Raw genomic sequence first — 20,359 nt, 5'->3', positions numbered from 1 at the left:
GAGGTACCAGGATTTAGGACTTCAACATTTAACTTTGAGAGTGTGGGGACCAATTCAACCTCTAACATCCACTGACAGCCCACCACCCTTGCACCTTTGGTCCCTGCAACCCCTACCTTGAAGGTCACTCTGGAAAAATCCCTCCCGTTTTCTTTCACACGTGCTTATTCCCAAACTGTCCTTAACTTCCTGTCCTCAAAGTGTCTTCCAGAAATTCCTCAGAACTCTGGCTTTGTGATGTCACCCTTCCCTGTTTTCAGCTGGGGCACAGGGATTTTTTCCTATGTTTCTGTTTCTCTGGTGAATTCAGTGGAGATTGAGAGAGAACCTCACAGGTGGACTCAAATCCCCTCATTGAGACTGAAGCTGCACCTGTGTTTAATGCTCACTGATTACAGCCTCATCCTGTAGGGTGAGGCTGGAGGAGGGCTGGAGTTAGCTAAACAGACAGCTCCCTCCTCCTCCCTGTCCACTGCTTGGGACACACTTAGGCCTTGGCCTCATTTCTAGGGGGTTCCTCAGGCCCTCATAGGAGTGGGTCTGCTCCTCAAAGCCTGGTTCCTCTGCTGTAGATGCCAAGGAGTTTGCAAGTGGAGAGACTGGGGAGCAAAGGGCATGTTCAGACCATGTAGAGTCTTTTGGGAAAAGGCTGTGGTAGGGGTGCACAACTGGTCAAAGGGGCACAGAGAGTTTTGGCGCAAGGAAAGTTGGGAGGGTTGGATCATGAAGGCATCCTTTGCTTAAAGAAGCATTAAGGAGCTCTACCTCTTCTGGTTATGTAGGTGTAGTAAAAGGTTTGTATTAAAACACAATTTCCTGGCATGGAATGCTGGAAAAAGTATGGCTCATAAGAATAGAAATTTACATTTGAAAAATGTTTTACATTTTGTCTTAAGGATTCATAATGGTAGGCCTTATTAAAACTAGTGGTTTCCCTACTGAGGTCCCAGGCATGCAAAGCTTTTTTTATGCACAGGCTCCTGTGGCATTCTTCAGGGAAGGGAGAGCAGGATGGACCTGGACTCCAGAGCCCTCCCACTTTCTCTGTCCCAGCTTCCTCCCTGACCCCAAGTAGTCTCCTTCACATGATTCCACTGAAAGAAAGGGCTCCATGATTACAAAAGTATATATATTCAACTTACCTGTGATCTCTTTTCAGGATATCATCTACATGAAGTTGACATAGATGTCTATGATTAATTCCTAATGAGAAAGCTCATCTTCGACACAACAAAAAACAAATTAATTAACTCTTCTCAAAGAGCTCTGTCTCTAAGAGAGATCCTCCGGCATCAAAAACAAGAAAGTTTCAAGGACAGATCAGCTTTTGGCTTGAATGTTCTTGGGAGGTCCTGTGTGTACCAAATTAACATTCAAATTTAAGCCAACTGAGAGGATTAGCTCTCAATGAGGCCCAAAGAGCAGAAATGTCCCACAGATCTGGCTCCCTCAGTGCAAAGCCACTTTCTGGAAAAGGGAGATCCAAGCTGTCTTCCCATGGATGCAGGTTTCTGCTTCGAAGGTTGCCCTTCCTCAGGAAGCAGGTCATGACAGCTCTTTTCCTTTTTGTCATCCTAGGAGACAAAAAGTTCTTACATTTTGGCACAGGGTACTGTAATCAAGTGGCTACCTGCTCCATGCCCCACTTTAATTCTGTTCCCCAATCTCAGTGGAGCACCTCCTATATGGGAAGCACCGTGCGAAGTGTTGGGAATAAAAAGAGAAGAAAGGAGCAGTCCTTGCCTTTGAGGGGCTTCCTGTGCATTTGTGGGGAAAGAGTCTTGTACACGGATGATTAAATGTCCTGTGGGAAGTGCCACCTGAAAGTGTACCACTCTTGCCCAAGGGGCACCAAGGTGAGGCAGGGTACAGTCTGGAAGCAATGGGAGGCTTTCTGGTGCACCTGGCTAATCTGCATGTATCCATTACAGGACTGCCTTTATGGTTTCTTGGTCTATAAATACCTCTAGCCATCACAAATGCACTTTCACAAAAGGGTAGAATGTCAGCATTAGGAGCAACCTTTATATCCATTAACCCCAACACTTGTCTAACTGCCCCACCCACAATAGAATGGCATTTTTGATTACCCTCAGGACAGAGTGCTCACTATCTCCTGGGCACCCACTGAGAGGCACCCAGATTATAGAACCTGCTTCCAGTTTTAGAGAGTATGAGGAAAGATGTTCCCTATGTATCTGGTTTATTTGGCATTCCCAGGACCCCAAGCACAGGGGTTCTGGGGCTTAGGTTGCATCTCAAGTGGTATAACCAAGCAGCCAGCTGCCAGCAGTTACTCTGAACACACGTGGCTCCTCGGGGCACAGTATGTGCCTTTCAAGGCAGCCAGCCCAGCCCAGAGGGTCAGAGTAAAGCACATGGTGCCCTCCACAGTCTGTTTCCCTCCTTGGCTGTGGGGGCCTGTGGTGACCTAAGCTTTGACAGGGCTCTGGCCCAGCAATTCAGCTCAGCCTGTGCATTGTGCTTTATTTAGATGTACTGCTCACCTTGCTTTGGTGAGTTGTAATTTCACTCATATCTTTTTACTTCTGATATGGCCCAGAGATCCTAGTTCACTATTCCAAACACATCAAAAGTTCTTGTGAGCATAGGGGCCGTGTCTCTATTGAGCTTCTCCCTGTAAAGTCCCATTATCCATATTACGAATACCTTCAGTCCCAAGTTAGCCTGAATGTGTCTTTCAAACCCCCTGCCTACTACTGATCCTGCCTTTTCTCAACTGCAATGGCACTTTCAGTCTGCACCTTACAGGGAGTACATCACATCCTGCCTCCTGCTGGTTCCCACTGCTTTCCTCTCTGCCATCTTCCTCCCAGTAAGCCCCTATCTGAAGAATTTTGTCTCATCTGCTTCTGATCAACTTTGAAGCACATAATTGAATTCAGTGAAGAAATGAATACAATTTGAGCCCTACTCTCAAAAAAAAATCTCCTAATCAATGGGGGAGGAAGATGGGGAAATGATTACAAATCATTGCTAACAAGCAGGAGTATGTACAAGATATAGAGGCAGCCCAAGGTCAATCCAAGTCCTCAGTTAACATTCGATTGCTTGATAAACAAGATATGCACACGATTGGTTTCTGCTTTCTCTGTTTGTTAGCCATTACATCCAAACATCAAGTTAGCTTTCTTTCCTTATAACACACATCTTGGTTTTATGCTAAACTAAAGAGAAATGTTATCATGAAAATCACAGCAATTGCATTGGTGCGATGATTTATATAGTCTTCAGAGCATTTTGTGAACAAAGCATTTGTATATGCCAGTGATGAGCTGGATAGCTTCTGCGGCTCTTACTAAATCAAATCTCCATGTTTTATGGAAAAGCACAGAGGTTCCAAAGTAACTTTCCTGATACGTGCAGGTAGGTGGACACGGGACTGAAGCTACATGTTACCCCCTGCTAAATCCACTCTGCCCATCTGTCTCTCCTTCCCCATCCTCTCTTGAAATGACCCTATCTTCACAGCTCCCCTAAAATGATCTATTGGGGAAAATCTTTGCTTTCAGAAAAATTCTGTGGCAAGACACAATAAGACACAATAAGCTTACCTACTGATGATAAATTACATGCAGCTTTTCAACGTGGACCTAGAGGTTCTCCAAATCACTTGGCCCTGATCACAGGCCCCCCGTAAAGTTTTTTCCTGCTCCCTCAGTTGAAGCCCACAGGAGTCAAACTCTTCCCTGATTAGGTTTTATTATCATTCTGGTGAAGTTGTTTAAAAATCTTCATTTAAAAAATCTTGGAGGGCCCGCTTTTTGGGTGTATTGATTTTAGTAGGGGCCAATTCTAAGACCTTTTCTATGTCAACAGGAGTATAGTATTAATTATGGTGCTAAAATTCATTCTTTGGCGGGGGGGGGGGGAGGAAACCTGATTTGTAATGTTTGCTGATCTCTATAGAGTAAATACACCCATTATGGTCAATTTCAAGCTGCCAATGGAACGTCATGGAATTGGCAAGCTGCCAACTGTACATGGTGTTAAAAAGAGATGTGCACACTTGGCTCTTAATGAACTACTACAAGTGGCTGCTGCAGCCACAGCAGTAACTGAGATCTTTCTATAAGCTCAGCACCTTTTCAGGCTCACGAAATCTTCACTTCACTGTGATTTATTTATAAAAATATAAATAAGAAAAATAACTACCTACTTCCAAATACCTTTGTGAAGTAATACACACAAAATACTTAGGGAAGTATCTAGCACATAGTAAATACTCAATAAGTAAACACAACCATAATTGTCATTATTTCTACACACATTATCTCATTTAATCTTTCCAACAGCCATGTGAAGCAGATGTGCATCAGACTGTAGACAGGAGCCCCTACTTGGTGAGCAAGTGTGTGGTTAGAGCTTAAAACATCATGCACTGTCTACTAGTCTATAGAGAAGGCAATGCTACACATTCATCTTTTAACTCCAACTCCCAATTTGCCAGAACTTCTTGAGGACGACTGTGACAGTTAACTTCCTGTGTCAGCTTGCCTGAGCTAAGTGATGCCCAGAAAGCTAGTAAAACATTATTTCTGGGTATGTCTGTGTTTCTGGGAGAGGTTAGCATTTGAATCTGTGGACTGAGTAAAGAAGGTTGCCTTCCCTAATGTGAGTGGGCATCATTTAATATGTTGAGATCCTGAATAGAACAAAAAGACAAAGAGAGGGCTAATTCTCTCTCTCCCTGCTTGAACTGAGACATATATATCTTATTCTGCCCTTGGACATTTGTGTTCCTAGTTCTCAGTTTTCACACTCAAAACAGAACTTACACCATCAGTCCCCTAATTCTCAGACTAAATTGACTACTGGCTTTCCTGATTCTTCTTCTGCCAGAGGGCAGATTGTGGGTCCTCTTGGTCTCTATAACTGCATTACCCAATTCTTACAATAAATCTCCTCTTATATACCTCTATATATCCCCTATTATTATTTCCCCCCTCTGGAGAACCCTGATTAATACAATAACAAAGTGAAGAACTCTGGGAAGAGAGAAGAGGCACATATGGGAAACTTTTGCAACAACCAATAGCATTTTAACTAAAAAAGAACACAGACTGAATGAGAGAATGAGGCAGGAGTGATCTCAAATGACTAACTAGAGCCAACTAGATGGTCAGCTGGAGCCCTGGGGCAGCTTCAGCACAAGCACTCATGAGGACATCCCACAGGCCATGCTACTTACAGGTGGATTGGCCCATTTGGCCCCACCTCTGGGGCAGGTCCTGCAAAACACCTGCCAGGTGAACTGGACACTGAAATGTCTGGGAGGGCTCTGAGGTTTCCCCGGGCTGAAAGCAGATGATGTCCCCCTTGCCGGACTAGTATTCATAGTTTATTCATTACAATTAAAACATTAGCTTTCTCCCAATCTGCCCTTCTCCATTTCAGACATATGTCAACATGATCTTCAACAAAGGGTACCCCGCTCTCAATGGCATAAAGATGAGGTGGTCTCATCTTGGCTTTTAAGTGCCAAGTTCTGAGCCCCTTAGGTTCCTGTTCACAAGGTTTGAGTGATTCTGTGGCAATAGGTGCGTGGGGAAGGGAGCAGAAGGCATCTAGCTGACTACTCATTCCTACTCACCCCAGGTCTGGGTTGGGCTGGGTTGGAGTGAGCCTGGGGCTATCTTATAGCTGCTTCTCTGAGGAATTGAGCTCTGTAACCTGGGCTTCTCACACACTCCCGATGATGGATGAGGCTGCAGACAGATGGATGAGGCTGCCCTTGCCAAGCTGCCCAGGGCAGGGGTGCACAATGGGGGCCTGTTCCTGTGGAAGTCAGGAATATTCCATGAGAAAGAAACTGAAAAAAAATATGTCTAAATATCTGTTTTTGCTTCCTACGCCTCACCCACTCAAAAACATTAACTTCATACCAAGCTCCCACTGAATCAGCGTCCATGGACTTGAGGCAGTCCCTAGGCAGATCAGGAAGGGGAGGTGGAAAGCCATTTCTACACTAGCTCTGACTGCATGTCAGCCGCACAGCCTTAGCCCCAGGCTTCACGCTTTTAGTTAAATATTGATAGAATCGTTTGCACCAGTCACTTCCAAAATTACCAAGGCTATAAATTTTATTCTGAATTGTGTTTCCTTCTATTTTGGTGTTATTTGTTTAAGTGGAAAGAGTGTACCTTTAGACTGCTACATTAATTGATAAGTTCAAGTTTCGACCCTTTCCTACCTTACCTGCTAGAGGTAACCCAAGTCACAGCACAATTTCAACATGTTAGGGTTGCAGGCAGGAAGGGTTATAACTTTGGAGAACTGAAGGAATACAATTAGCTTTTATCTTACTGTCACCTTGTTATAAAGTTTGTCCTTTCAGCAGGAAAAAGGGGCTTGTTAGTTAACAAGATCAAGGAAACTACCTTCCACTAATCATTTTGGTCACCTAAGAGAAAAGAGGAAAATTTTACTACCTGAAAACCACTTTTATTTTTGTCAAGAGGCTCAGAGGCAATCAGGAAATTTTTCAGAAAGGCCCTCTGCGCTAACTCTTATCAGATAACAAAAGAGATTTTAAAGCTACATTAATGAAAACCATTTGATTCTGGCACATAAATAAACAGACAGATCAATGAGCCAAAATAAAGAGTCCTAAAGGAGACTACAAAACAGAATAATTGAATATATAAGAAAGGCAAATTTCCAATCATTGAGGAAAAAATGGATAAAGATTGTTGGAAAAACTAGCTAACCGTGTGGGGAAAACGTTAAACTGAATCCTCCTTCATGTTCTTCTATTAAAATAAATTACTGGTAAAAATATATATTTGAAAAAGAGAAAAGCTATAAAAGTGCAAGAAAGAGACATGAAGTGATTTTTTCATATACTCTTGGGAAAGGAAAACAATTGTGTAATTAAGAGAAAACTTAGAACCCATAAATTAAAATATTGATGAGGTTAACTATATAAATATTTAAAATGTTAGTCATATCAAAAAATATTTAAATTAAGTTAAAATACAAATGAAAAAGTGGGGACAATATGTGAAAGACAGGTTATGAACAAAATACCAATATATAAAAATGTCAATTTAAAAATAGAACTTGTGAACCACAAGCAAAAGGGCAACGACTCAATTTTTTTTTAATGAGCAAACCGTATAAACGAGTAGTTCACAGAAAGAAGAGAGTGAAAGGAAGAGAGAGTGAGGGAAATAAAAATGGAGCATAAAATGCAAGGAAAAAGGAAAAGGCAAATTAAAATCTATAAAATATATTATCAATTAGGTTGATAAAAATTAAAAGGTTTGATTATACATGGTGTTAAGATGTGGGGAAACAAGTGTACTAGATGTGACCTTTCTCAAGGGTGGTTTGGTGGTATCTGCCCAAATAAGAATGCACACATGTAGCAACTGCACTTCCAGGAACTCATCTTGCAGACGCTCCCCCTCATATGAGCAAAGACATATGATACTCTGCAGCACTGTTTGCTATGGCTTAAGAATGGAAACCATTGAAATGTTCAGCAAGAGGAGACTGGCTAAATACAACATGAACATTCACACAATAGCACACTCTAAAAGGATGCAGTAATTCTTCATGTTCTAAGAGGAGCATTCTTCCAGATCGCTAAGTGGAAAAAGCGAGAGCAGAACAACCAATGTGTCATATAACATGAGTTCAATCAACAAAGCTTTATGAGTAGCTACCATGTTCCAGGAATAGTTCTGAGCCTTGGGGCCACAGCCGTGAATAAAACAGAAAAACTTCTACTTTTGTGAGCTTATATTCTCATAGGAGAACAGCAGTAAGCAATAGTAGATTGTATGATATGGAGAAAAACAAAGAAGGGGAGGGGTGAAAAAAGTGAAAGGGAATATAGGTCAATAATATTGTGATAAGTTTGCCCAGCGAAGGATGAGAACTAGAATTAGTGGGGTGATCACATTGTAAGGTATATAAATGTCAAATCAGATTGTACACCTGAAACTAAGATAATATTGTATGCTAACTATTCTTAGATTTAGAATATTTTTAAAAAGAAGAGATGCATGAGGAGTGCAGGGGAAGGGCTGTAATTTTAAATAAGGCTCTCAGAGAAAAGCTTCACTGTAGGAAGTAAGGGAGAGAGCTATGCACATAGACTGGGAAGGAACAGCTGGTGCGAAAGCACAGAGAAAGGAGTCTGGTGGCGTGATGGTGGGAGATGGAGGGAGAAGGAGCAGGCCAGGGAGGCCAGAGCAATTTGAGCATGAGGGGTGAGGTCCACAGGAGGGAGTTCAGAGACCTGCCAGCTGTCTAAGGGACTCTGGCTTTTTACCTAGAGACAATGTAACATGATCTTTAGGTTTTAAGAACACACAGAGAAAATTTCCAAGCGATGCCCAACAACCTGTTTAATGGTTGGTCAGCTCTAGTGAGAGGAATGATCGGGGTCGGGCAGGGAGGTGGTGGGGAGAGAATTACTTTGTGTTATATTCCGGGCTGTTTTGTTTGTTTCTTTGTTTACTATGCACATACTGCTTACTTCAATTTTTTATAGGGCATTTTCACTCCGTATAAAACACATAATAAAGAACTTCCTCCAGAAAGGGTTCCCTTTATTCCCAGATGGCTGGATAATCTAGGAAACACCTGGATGAGACCTCAGGTTGGATTCTCCAAAAGCGGACTCCAAGATGAAGATTTGAGAACAAGGAATCTAGGAGGTGAACCCAGGATACACTGGTAGAGTGGAGAAGTGAGACAGAGAAGGAAGGGATGCCAATGCAAGGTGTATCCTTGAAAAGACTGCTACCCAGATTGCTACTTGGGCAGCTGAGGCTCTGTCCTACTGGAAACTTTGAGGCCATTTGGAACATACCTCAGAATCAGATGCCCAGATTAGGGGAAGGAAGCTAGGCTATTTGACCACCAACTCTTGTTTGCCATAATTAAGGAGAGTTCCAGGGACCCTAACTCTCTGACCCCCTCTCTCCAGGGCATAAAGAGAAAGGTCCCACATTGAGAGCTGCCTGGAAACACTATCTGCGTGTGGAGGGATGGGAGGGGACATGACTCATCTGCTACAGAGCACATTTTGCCTTCTTAAAAATGCAATGGTTTGCCCAGCAAGTTTTTTTTTTTTCACTCTACCTTCCACAATTGTTGTGGTGCGATCAAATCTAAGACCCACGGAGCCAATTGAGATGAATTGTGAGCCTTTATTAGCCGGCCCGCAACTGACTCTCTACCATGCAGGGTTAGAAGAGATCAGTCCCGAGCTCCCAATAGAGGCAGTTTATAAAACCTTGAACCACTCTGGTTAATATAAAGCAAGCAGATTACAGAAACAGAAGTTGGCCCTTAGCATATCTTTGAGAAGATTACCACACCCTGGTTAACATCAAACAAGTAAGCAGATTACAGAAGCAGAAGTTGGCTCACTTGAAAATTTTCCACCCTTAACATAATGAACACTGTTCTTTAATTTTTTTATACGATGATAGAATAAATAGAAGGGAATGGGGTGGGCCTAGAGATGAGCTCAAGAAGTTTCCCAAAACCCACACTTCCCTACATCTCCTGGAACCCACAAGTAGCCAAGAATGCCCTAGAATGAGGATTTGGGTGCCAACACCATCGACCTAGTGTTTTGGTGGGAAAAAGGGATTTAAAAAATATATATATTTGGGGAAAATTTATGCTCTATCTTTTTTTTTTAAGAAAAGGAATTGTACATGGCAGTCCATTTTTGGATAAACCTGATACACCCCTGTCTCTCCTCCATACCCATCTATGTTACTTTCCTTCTTTACACCCAGTTCCAAAATACTCCAGTCTACCAGGAGATGCTCAAAACTGGGGTTGCCAGGCCCCCATCACTGTTCAAGAAAGATGTCCACCATGGACCTGGAAGGCTTGGGTGTACTGAATTCAAGGCCTCTCCTAACCTCTCTTTATCTTCAGAATGATTGGATGAGATTAAATGGTCTCTGTAAAATGATAAACCACCCTTCCACTCACTCAATCATTCTGTGGTTCTAAAACAACTGGATTTTGAGATAGCCCATTACCAATTCAGACAATAATTACCAAAAATGCAGTTCAAAAAGACTGTGCAATCCCCGCTTTGTTGGAATGAGGGCAGAACATTTCACACTGATGACTTTGAAGTCCACAGCTCTTGAATATGCAAGTTCCTGTGTATACATTTTAAAATCACTTGTGAGTTTCTCAAAGGCAGGCCTTAAATCCTACTTTTCTTTATTTCCTTATATTTAAGGTTCTGCTCTCAGCTGATGATAAGCCAGATCAGGGAGAGAGGAAATCTAAATAGGGTTTGGCCTCTGTTTATAGATTTAGCTATTGCTCTGCTAAAAACCTTACACTGATTGTCCATTACTTTTAGGAAAAAAGTTTTATCTTTGATTTTGTTTTTTAAGGTGACCCACATTCACTCCCTATCTACCTCCCCAGACTCAGCTGGAGTCACTAAGCCCACCAACTCTCTCACATCAGATTCTCCAAGTGTGCTTTCAGGCCACCTGTATCAGGATTATCTGAGATGCTTATTTAAAATGAAGGTCTCTGGGCCCCATCCGGACCCACTGAATTATGCTCTCTGAACATAAGGAGTTTGTTGTTGTTGTTGTTGTTGTTGTTGTTGTTGTTGTTGTTGTTTTAGCACACACATAAAGCAGTTCTTTAGAACAGTGAAGTTTGAAAACCTCTGCTTCTGCTAGGCCACCCTGACCTTCTAATGTCGTGAATGAGCTGAACCCCCTCCCACCTGAACTAGCCATCTATTACCACATAACAAATTACTCCAAAACAGAGCAGCTTAAAGCAATAGACACTTATCTCATAAAGTTTCTAGTGGTTAGGAATTTGGGAGCCTTAGCTAGGCAGTTATAGCTTAAGGTCTCTTACGAAATTTCAGAGGTGTTGGCCTGGGCCACGGTCTCCTGAAGGGCCAGAGAATTTGCATTTATGTTCACTCATGTGGCTACTGGCAGAGGCTTCAGGTCCTCATCACACGGGTCCCTCCACAGGGCTGTTCACGTGACACGGCAGCTCATTCCCCTAGAACAAGTGATCTGAGGCAGAGAATGGGTCCCCAAGACTAAAGTTACTGTCTTTTTATAACCTAGCCTTAGAGGTGACATACTACCACTTCTACTCATCAGAAGTAGGTCAGTAAAACTGGCTTGACACTCAAGAGGAGGAAAATCAACCTTTACTACCTTCGCTTCTTAAAAGAAAGAGTATCCAAGAATATTTTTAAAAACATACTTCACCTCAACATCTTCACCAACATGTTTCTTTCTAAGTAAAGTGCCCCCCCAGTCCTACACACACACACACACACACACACACACACACACTTGGCAAGGCTAAATCCTACTTACTCTTCAAGTGTCAAATCAAGCATCACTTCCTTCCAGTGCTGCTCTGTATGGTCCCAGGATGGTGCTACAATTTCACAAATCCAGCTGGTGCTATTCACCCAGTTGTCATTGTACATCTCCGTGTATTAATAATTTTCTGACAGTGACTGAAAATATGAGAGGCCTGTATTCTCAGATATCTGTCTCAACTGGCAGGGAAGAGCTGTCTCGGGGACCCCATAGCTCCACCTCGTACAGCCCATTGCCAGACATGGACTCAGAGTAGAGTCCCTAGCATGTGCATCCCCTACACAGGTCTTCACCCTAAATCCAACATGCCGGCTGAGCTCCAGACTGTGTGATAGTTTTCAGGCAGTTGACAGCACCAACAAATGTAAGTTCTGGTTCTAATCAGGGCAGAATCCCATGGTTATTTGCTGGGCATTTGTGTCCTGAGGTGGGTAGCTACTGCATGCCTTCACTGAAGGAGCCACGAGCCGCCAACTCAGGGATGATTTAGCATAGATACTGTTGGGGCCACAGATGTCTGTGTGGAAAGACCACACTGGTGAGAAAAGCTGAAGCCTTGGAGTTACGTGCAATTTCTCTGCTTGTGTGAGCTTAAGATATTCTCTTAACCTAGGTCATCTCTATCTCAGAGTCCACAGCATTAAGGTAAATGAACATGCTGAAAATGTATACGTTCCATACAAATATAAGGCATTATTATACCAAACCAAGGACAGGTCAGGGAGAAAGTCACTCTAGAACTCTAAGACTTTGCCGAAATGAAATCAGGAAGAGTTGACTGTTATAGGGTATTATCAGCTATTTAATAGAATAAGATCTCTACCTGTTGACTCTATGGATACCCATGTATTATTAAGTGAGAAAAGCAAATGTATTTTGAAAGGTCTCATATTTGTGAAAACAATTATTTTTTAAAATAAATACTTATTTAGCCCTTTATACATATAAGGCCAGGGTTGTCACATTACATTACTCCAAAGAGTTTCATTTTCATTATGGTCTATGTAAAATTGCATCCCTACTCTGTCACTCTGAAGTTGTGTAGTTCTCACCATGTGCAACTGTACAAGGAACCCGATAATATGACACTGTGCAGGAACATGAAGAAGAGTGAGGTAGTCACTGCCCTTGCTCGGTTTCATAATTATCCTGTTTTGAGGTCACCTGAGCACCAGCATTTCTGATCATCCATGTTTGAGCATTCTAGAAGCCAGAAATTTCCCACCACAAGACACATAGATTTCTCAAGAGCCTTCAGGAAAAGCAGCTCAAATATGGGTTTTATGCCATGTATCATTGCTTACTGACTTCACTTTCCTCAGGAACAGGCTTTAGAAAGAGGCTGACACTGAAAAAAGTGGGCATGAGAAGGGGTAAAGAGGAGACCCTCAGAAACATCAAGATCCACTACAGCAATCATTGTAATAAGGAAAAATTGAATTCAACCTGAATATCCACCAGGGGAGGAATCAATAAATGAATTCTGGCACCTCTCAGCAATCCAAAAGAAAGGAGGCAATTTATATACATCTAGAGGGAGAGATGTTAAGTGAAAAAAGCAAGTTGCAGAATAGGTAGCTCATTAAAAATAATTGTGTGTATTATGCTAGGTATGTATTGCGTGTATATATACATTAAATATATCTGTATTTGCACTGGGGAAAAAAGAGTCTGAGAAGATATATGCCAAACTGTAAACAATAGTTACACCCTGGGGTAGATGTCCAGGGAAAGAGGCTTCCACTATTTCCTTTAGATGCTCAATTTGAGCAAGGTATAAAAGGAGTTGAAATCATCATGAAAACTGACCTTAGGCCAGGGGTTCTTAACATTTTTTTAAATAAAGTGCATAGAACTAAAGAAGGAAACCAATTATTTTGAAACAAAATAATCAAAGTATTTTTACAACAGATGTTTGCTAAGTGTACTATAAATTTTATTAATGCATTAAATAACAAGATGTAGCAGCTGGTCTAATGACCACCAACATTTCAAAGAAACAATGAGCAAACATAATATTTCAAAATATCCACAACCATCATTTGGCATGAAAATACCTGTGGTTTCCACTGGTGACAAAGTCATAGATACTGCAAACACTTCACTGAAGGAAATGTTAAATTTTAGTGAGGTTAGTGAAAACAAAGATGTAAATTTTTTACCATCCAAGTTTATATATTCCTGAATTCTATTCGTAGACCCCTTAAGAGTTCATGAAACTCAAGAATGCTTATGATTTCTGCATTCTAGAAAGTCAGCATTGGTCTCTTGATTACATCCTCCTTTTCTTCTGAGAGGGGTCACCTTGGAGAGTTTGTTTATTTGCGCAGATGTAGGGGTTCTTGGAGTGCCCAGAGTCAGTGAAATAACCAAAATGCAGATGCCTCTGGTGGAGAGGCATATTAATATGTTAGGTATATTAAATGTCCTGTTAGCTGACCTAATATAAGTTTTTCTTTCCAGCTTTATTAAGACATAATTGACATATAGTATTGTATAAATTTAAGGTGTTGATTGGGTACATTTATGAATTGGAAAATGATTACCACCATAGCATTAGCAAATATTTCCATCCTGTCACATAATTATCACTTCTTGTTTAAGATGTACTCTCTTAGCAACTTTCAAGCATATAATACAGTATTATTAGCTATAAACACCATGCTGTGCATTAGATCCCCAAACTTGTTCATCTTATAGTTGGAAGTTTGTAACTTTGGCCAACATCTCCCATTTCGCTTACCCTTCAGTCCCTAGCAACCACCACTCTGTTCTCTGTTTCTCTGAGTTTGGCTTTTTTAGATTCCACATACAAGTGATATCATACAGTTTTTGTCTTTCTCTGACTTATAAAATTGGCCTTTATTGAGATTGTGCCTGTGCTAACTTAGAGAATAATTTTTCCGTGAATAAAGGCTGCACTTTCATAAATTTGTTCAGTGGTGATGTGGTGGTGTTGGTGATAGTGATGAAGTTTCAAGCGGAAAAGATAAAGGCGAATTGAAGGTGGTGGTGGTGGTGGTGATCATAGTGGTGGTGTTGCTGCTGGATGTGTTAGAGCTACCCACCCTTGGACTTCAGGAGGCATAATTTCCCACACATTATGGAAGTGGGGCCCTAAAGAGGACTATACAAAAGCACTCAGCTTTGCTGAACTTTCCTGAAGCCCCAAGTACACCATGATCTGTTGAGTATTGTAAAGGTCTTTTCCAGGCCAGGAGAACTAATTCATACCTTATGGATGAGGTAGTGGCAATTTTGTCTGTGATGAAGAAAAGAGAGCCTATTGACAGAAGAAAGTAAGGCAGAGGTGACTCCAAAATCTTTAGGATTAAGGGGGAATTAGACCTGGATTCTGAGTTAATAGAGATGCATTGAGATCCATGTTGGAGGCAAAGCTGGCCCTCACCAGAGAACAGAATTAAGGATCAGGCATATAGGCCTCCCAAAGCAGACACTTCTAATAGCAGCTGTAGTTTACTCAGTTGTGCTTTTGCTATCCCCAAGCCTTCAGGGCAGACTTGTTGACTGTTATAACCTGGGCAGAGCTGTGCTTTGGTAAGCTTCAGGAAGACCCAGTGACTAGGTTGAAGAGAAGTGAGACAGCAGTGACCTGAGGCTTTGAAGCAATTGCTTTTGGGATGAAATGGGTGACTGGGGTGACAGGTGGCCATGAGGATGATTTTAAGGAATATGTGATCATTTTTCAGAGCTTTCCAAAAAATACCTGGGAACTTCCCACTGTCCTTGGAATAGAGGCTCGGACTCTTGGTATCTGAGCATTAATGGGACCTGCTTCTCCTAAAGTTTGTGTGGTCAGCGTCATCTTAGTCACTTACACTTCAGGGAGCCTGAGTCACTTAAAACAAGCATCACTTAATATTGCAATGACAGAAAAATATCAGTGACAATGAAAAGGAAGGAAAGGAGGAAAGGAGGGAAGAGGGTGGACTCAAAAGAGGCAGGAGCTCTATGGATATAAGCAGATGGAGGCAGGAGATGGAGCAAGGGCAATATCAAACTGGGGGAACCATGAAGCAGTGTGGTGCTTTCTCCCTGGGTTGCTAAGCACTCCTTGCCCCAGTCTACAGAGGGCCTTACAAAAACCTGGGAAGGCTGGCAGAAAGCAGAGTCTGTCATAGAGAAGAAATGGAAAGCCAGAAATGGCCATTTTGCTCCGGAGACCTCGGCAAGTTGAGATGAGGCTCAGTAGGCCAGGGGCTAAAGCTAAAGCTTTGGACCTGGCCCCAGCCCAAGGTCTGGTGGGAACAGTAAAGTGGCCTTGTGGTCTCCTTTAAAGCAGCCTAGCCTAGTCCTTCAGTACAGAAAGGCAGACAGGAAGTCAGTGTCCTGGAACAAGCAATGTACATGTGGGCACTGCCTCTGTGTTGTTGCAAGGGGTCAGAGAGAGGCCCTGGTCTAAAACATGCCTGAACTAGGTGACAGTTCCATGGTGCTACAGAAACAAATACAAAAGTCAAGGCCAACCATAAACTGAAGGCAGCTTTGCAAAGTATGAAAATCTTATTAGGCCACTAAAATTCAACTTGGCCAAAAATTCGCCATGACCTCACTCCTTTTTATGAGCAGCTGTCCTGATACTAATCCTGCCTCCTTCCATAATCCCTTTTTCATGAGACTGGAGAGAACATGTCATGAGCCTAAAGCAAATATGCTCTCAGAGAATGCTGTGCTTCTCTGTAACATGCATCACAACTGCAAATGGATAATATGATTGTCCAATGTCTCATTGCCAGCTATAAACCTGAGTGTGACTGCCATGTTCATGGCTGGGTCCCTGGTATGGTGCCAGGCACAAGTAAGCACATATTTGTTGAGTGCCTATCAGTGTGTCTGCAAACATGGTAGTGAGAGAAAAAGTTAAGTCTGTGAAATTATTTCTTCTGATAGAGACCAGAGGAAAAAAATACATAATTGACTTGGAATTTTAACAGATAGACATGGATTGGTAGTTTAAAAAAAAAAAAAAAACAGAGGAATTAGATGTTAAATTTTAAGAGACCGTTCCTTCTATCCCTCCAGTATCCTCTAAGGGAGGGAACACCAAAAGTACTAGTGATCCCTTTTTGAATCATACTATGAGGACTAGAAGGAACTTGATAGCAAAGCTGCCTACTCAGTGCCTCACACTTTCTACAAAACCTGGCCAAGTGGTTTTTCCAGCCTTCTGGACATTATAAAGGAAACCACCTCTTCCTAATCCTTTTTGTTTTGGTAGTTAGGACTTACTGTTGTAAATCATTTGCTCAATAAATAGTTAAGCACCAATTATGTGCCAGGTCATGGACAAGGCCCTGGAATATAACAGTGAACATGACTTTGTTCAGGTCCATGGCACTTTTGGACTCACTGTCCATGCTCTGTTGGTCCAGCTGCACTCAGTCACTTGGCTCTGCGTACATGCCTCTAATAAAGCTATTCACAACAGAGGGTGCCATAGCTAAATCTGTGGGTCAGCAGCCACAGGCTGAACATGTCTGCCCCACTTGAAGATGTACCAACAGGGTTGCCACTGACGAAACAGATTAGGAGGAGGAGACTTGGGTGTAGGGGAAGCAGCCTGGACTTGGAGTTGAGTCTAGGTTGCAGTCCCAAAGGGGCTTGCTTATGTCAGTGTTGACTAGTCAACTAGGTAAGCAAGGATATAAAACTGTGGGCAGTAAAATAGACGTGGACAAGCTCCAATATGCAAAAGCGTGGGCAGAGGGCCCGTTGTGCTCAGGGAGAGCTTCCTTCCAGCTGCAACCTTCTCTGGTACTAATTTTGCTCTCCACTAAATCCTCTCCACTGGCAGACACATGGAAACAGTTTCACATAGGCAGGTTTCTAACTTGTCTGAAATGTGTCTTCTCGTATCCCTTCTCTACCAAAAATAGTAGAATGGTGGCTGAACAACTGAATCTAGAAAGTAAGTGAATTGTTACCATGAGCCTTGGCTCCCATTGGCTCCCAGGAATATAAGTTTCCTGGAAAGGCCTCAGGTGGGATGGGAGTTTGTTTTGCCCTGGAATATAGAGCCTATGAGAAGTCCAGTGTCTTTTTCATGACACTATTTAGCCAGCCTGGTCCCGTACAGAAATTGAATCATGGTCAGGTTTAGGTGTAGAATATGGAATGGCAGTGGGCCCCACTTAAACCTGAGCTGTTCCTGAATCTCCTGCTGGCCCTGCCTACACCTCACCCCACCTCCAATGCCCTAGAGGAAGCCCACATACATGTTCAGTGCCAGGGACAGTCCTGGCCCAGCAGTGCGCTACCAGTTCAGGATGTTTGTGGTGGGATTTCCAAGTACCTAAGTAGCTGGCTGAGGTTTTGGTCTCTGGTAAAAGATGGAAGTGGGGGAGGGGAGTGAAGGAGGAAGACCACAAATTTCCTTATTACTTGACAAACATAAACTCAGGCCTGATCTTTAGTTGGGGCTCTGAGGACATCAGATCAGTAAATCTCAGGTCCCTGTTTACTTTCCTCCACAGGCTCTCCTTCTGTCTTCTCTGGCACTGATAAAGTGCAGGCTCTGAAAATGTGCCCTGTCATTTGATAAGGATGGGTATTTCTAAAAACTTCTAGGAGTGAATGACTCAACTATGGCTGAAGAGAGTCACATTGTCCAGATGTGGACATTGGTTCTCACATATCTCTCAAAGTGTTTCTACAGTTTATTTTTTTAATCACTTCTATGACACACAAGTGACACTGCTAAGCTGGGATTCCCACTCCTGGTTTTCTGTCTCCCTGGACACACCTTCAGTTCCTGGTCAGGACTACTGTGCTGTATTCTCCTTGAGACTTCTTGGCTACCTCTGAGGAGCCCCTAAGGATCAAAATCCGTACCTCAGGATGCCCATGTCGTCCTCCCTGTCTTAAAAAAAAAAGACTAAGGCATCTGTAAGGCCCCTTACAGACATGAGGACCCAAACCAGCACAATGAAGAACAAAATTTGCTGAACATGCTGCACTGGTCACTTGTGCTGCTAGTAAAGTCCACAGCTCTCATAGGCCCCTTCGTTTAGGTCCTGCCCCAGTCACCCATTCCAAGTAGGGGGCTCCCAGGCTACCCCAAGCACCTAACTTGCACACACCTGCACCAGCACCTCTATTTATGTAGTTGCCTCCTTGAAAACTTTCCTGCAGTCTCTTATCTGTCCAGCAGCCTAATCTTCAATATGTTCTCTCAGGCCATGTCTAGGAAATGATAGAATGTGAAACTATTGGATATCCTGACAGCCCCACCAGAGCGAAAACGACCAGCAGTCTCGGTCATGTTGCTGAGGTTAAACATCAACTGTTTAAACACTAACCGTGAAATTTGCAAATGCATAAATATCATATTGTGTGTGGGAGCCAGAGAATTTGTTCAAAAGCAGCTACTCAATATGCGTCAAAATGAGGCCATAGTTACAGAGCAACACAGCAAGCCAACAAAATACATATTCTGGTGTTTCATAAACCTACTACGGCAGGGAGACTAATAGAAATAACTCTCCCGCCAAACAGAAAATTCCAGATGCTGAGGCAATAAATAAGAAGAGAAAGCTGTGGGCTGTGAAATATCAGAGAAAGATAATTCCCTCTTAGAAATGAAAGTTCAATGTGTTCAGAGTAACCTGAGATACCCCAGGCCCCTCGAGCGTGGACAGGCAGATGAGGTTACACTAGGAATAATCCACATTCCATTCTATGTCCCGCCTGCTCTTGTTGGATGGACTTCAGGCCCTGGAAGGACTCCACGCCTGTTCTGGGAGCACCAGGGATATTTCTTGGGTTCTTATGAACGAAGCTGGTCCTGCCGAGTGTCTACAGGGCTCTAGCAGACCCGGCTTCTGCTTGTCCACACCCAGGGCATTGGGTACCTGCATGCTGGTAGGTGGTGAAATCAAGAAGAACCTTTCTCCCCAAGTGTTCATGTGTACTCCAGGGCCTTACAGAATTTTAGCAAAAAAAAAAAAAAAAGCCTTTTAAGAATTTGACTCATGGGTCCCCACTGCCACAGAGCTCAAGGCAGTCTGGACCAGGAGACAAATCTAAGCAATAGACACCACAGGTTACTCAGGATCACCCCTCTTCTCCCAGTGACCATTACTGGGTCCAGCTGGTCTTGGGCTTTCACAGAGTCCTCAGTTTCAAAAGGAATTAAACTTTTTCTTTCTTAAAATTGCCTCAGGAGGCAATGCGACCAGACTATAGTCACAGATGCAAGCAATCCTCATCACAACATAAGGTGTTAATGATGCCCTTGGCTCATGCTTGTCTTGTTATAATAATCTGAGAATTAAATTAATATAAACAATGCTATTTATAAAACAGTTATTTAAATTTAGAGTACATACTTTCATAAAAACTATTAAATACCTTTATAAAATATTTAAAAACTTATAACTGCTCTGCTCTCTAAGAGATTGGAAGAAATAATCACAAATCCCTATAAACTCAAATACTCAACAAGACTCTATAACCCATAGCTTCCCAAATCTACTCTGGCTATAAATTCCCATAAAAGGATGGAAGAGATTTAAAAAAAAAATTATTGGAGGAATTTATCACCTGCCTCCATGTCTATACATGCTCCATGGACACAAAATACAATCATTCAAATTCACTGGAAACCACCTATATTTTTTAAAGAACTTATTTTGGCCAAGAGCTGAGAACCCAGGAATGGATCTGGAGTTCCTAATTTGTGCAGCTTCCCCAACACAAATGACAGCATCCAGAGTTGAGTGCAAAAGTTTCCACAAGATTCTGGGATAGAGAGAATGCATTTTTAGGGCAAATTTGATTTTTTCAAATGGCATTTATAGCAACTAGCATATTGCATTCTCTACATCTCTGTGAGGGAAGCAGGATGGGTGTTAATTGCTTCAGAAATATAAACACAGAAACTCAAGTGAGGTCAAAGAAAAGAAAAGCCACCAATGGAGCTATGCTTAGAAGATAAACCCCAAAACTGAGACCAGCTG

This window comes from Rousettus aegyptiacus, unplaced genomic scaffold (assembly GCF_014176215.1).
Source record: "Rousettus aegyptiacus isolate mRouAeg1 unplaced genomic scaffold, mRouAeg1.p scaffold_m13_p_6, whole genome shotgun sequence".
NCBI classification, from domain to species: Eukaryota; Metazoa; Chordata; class Mammalia; order Chiroptera; family Pteropodidae; genus Rousettus; species Rousettus aegyptiacus.
The sequence above is the reverse complement of the archived record's forward strand: the minus strand, read 5'-3'. Positions refer to the sequence as shown.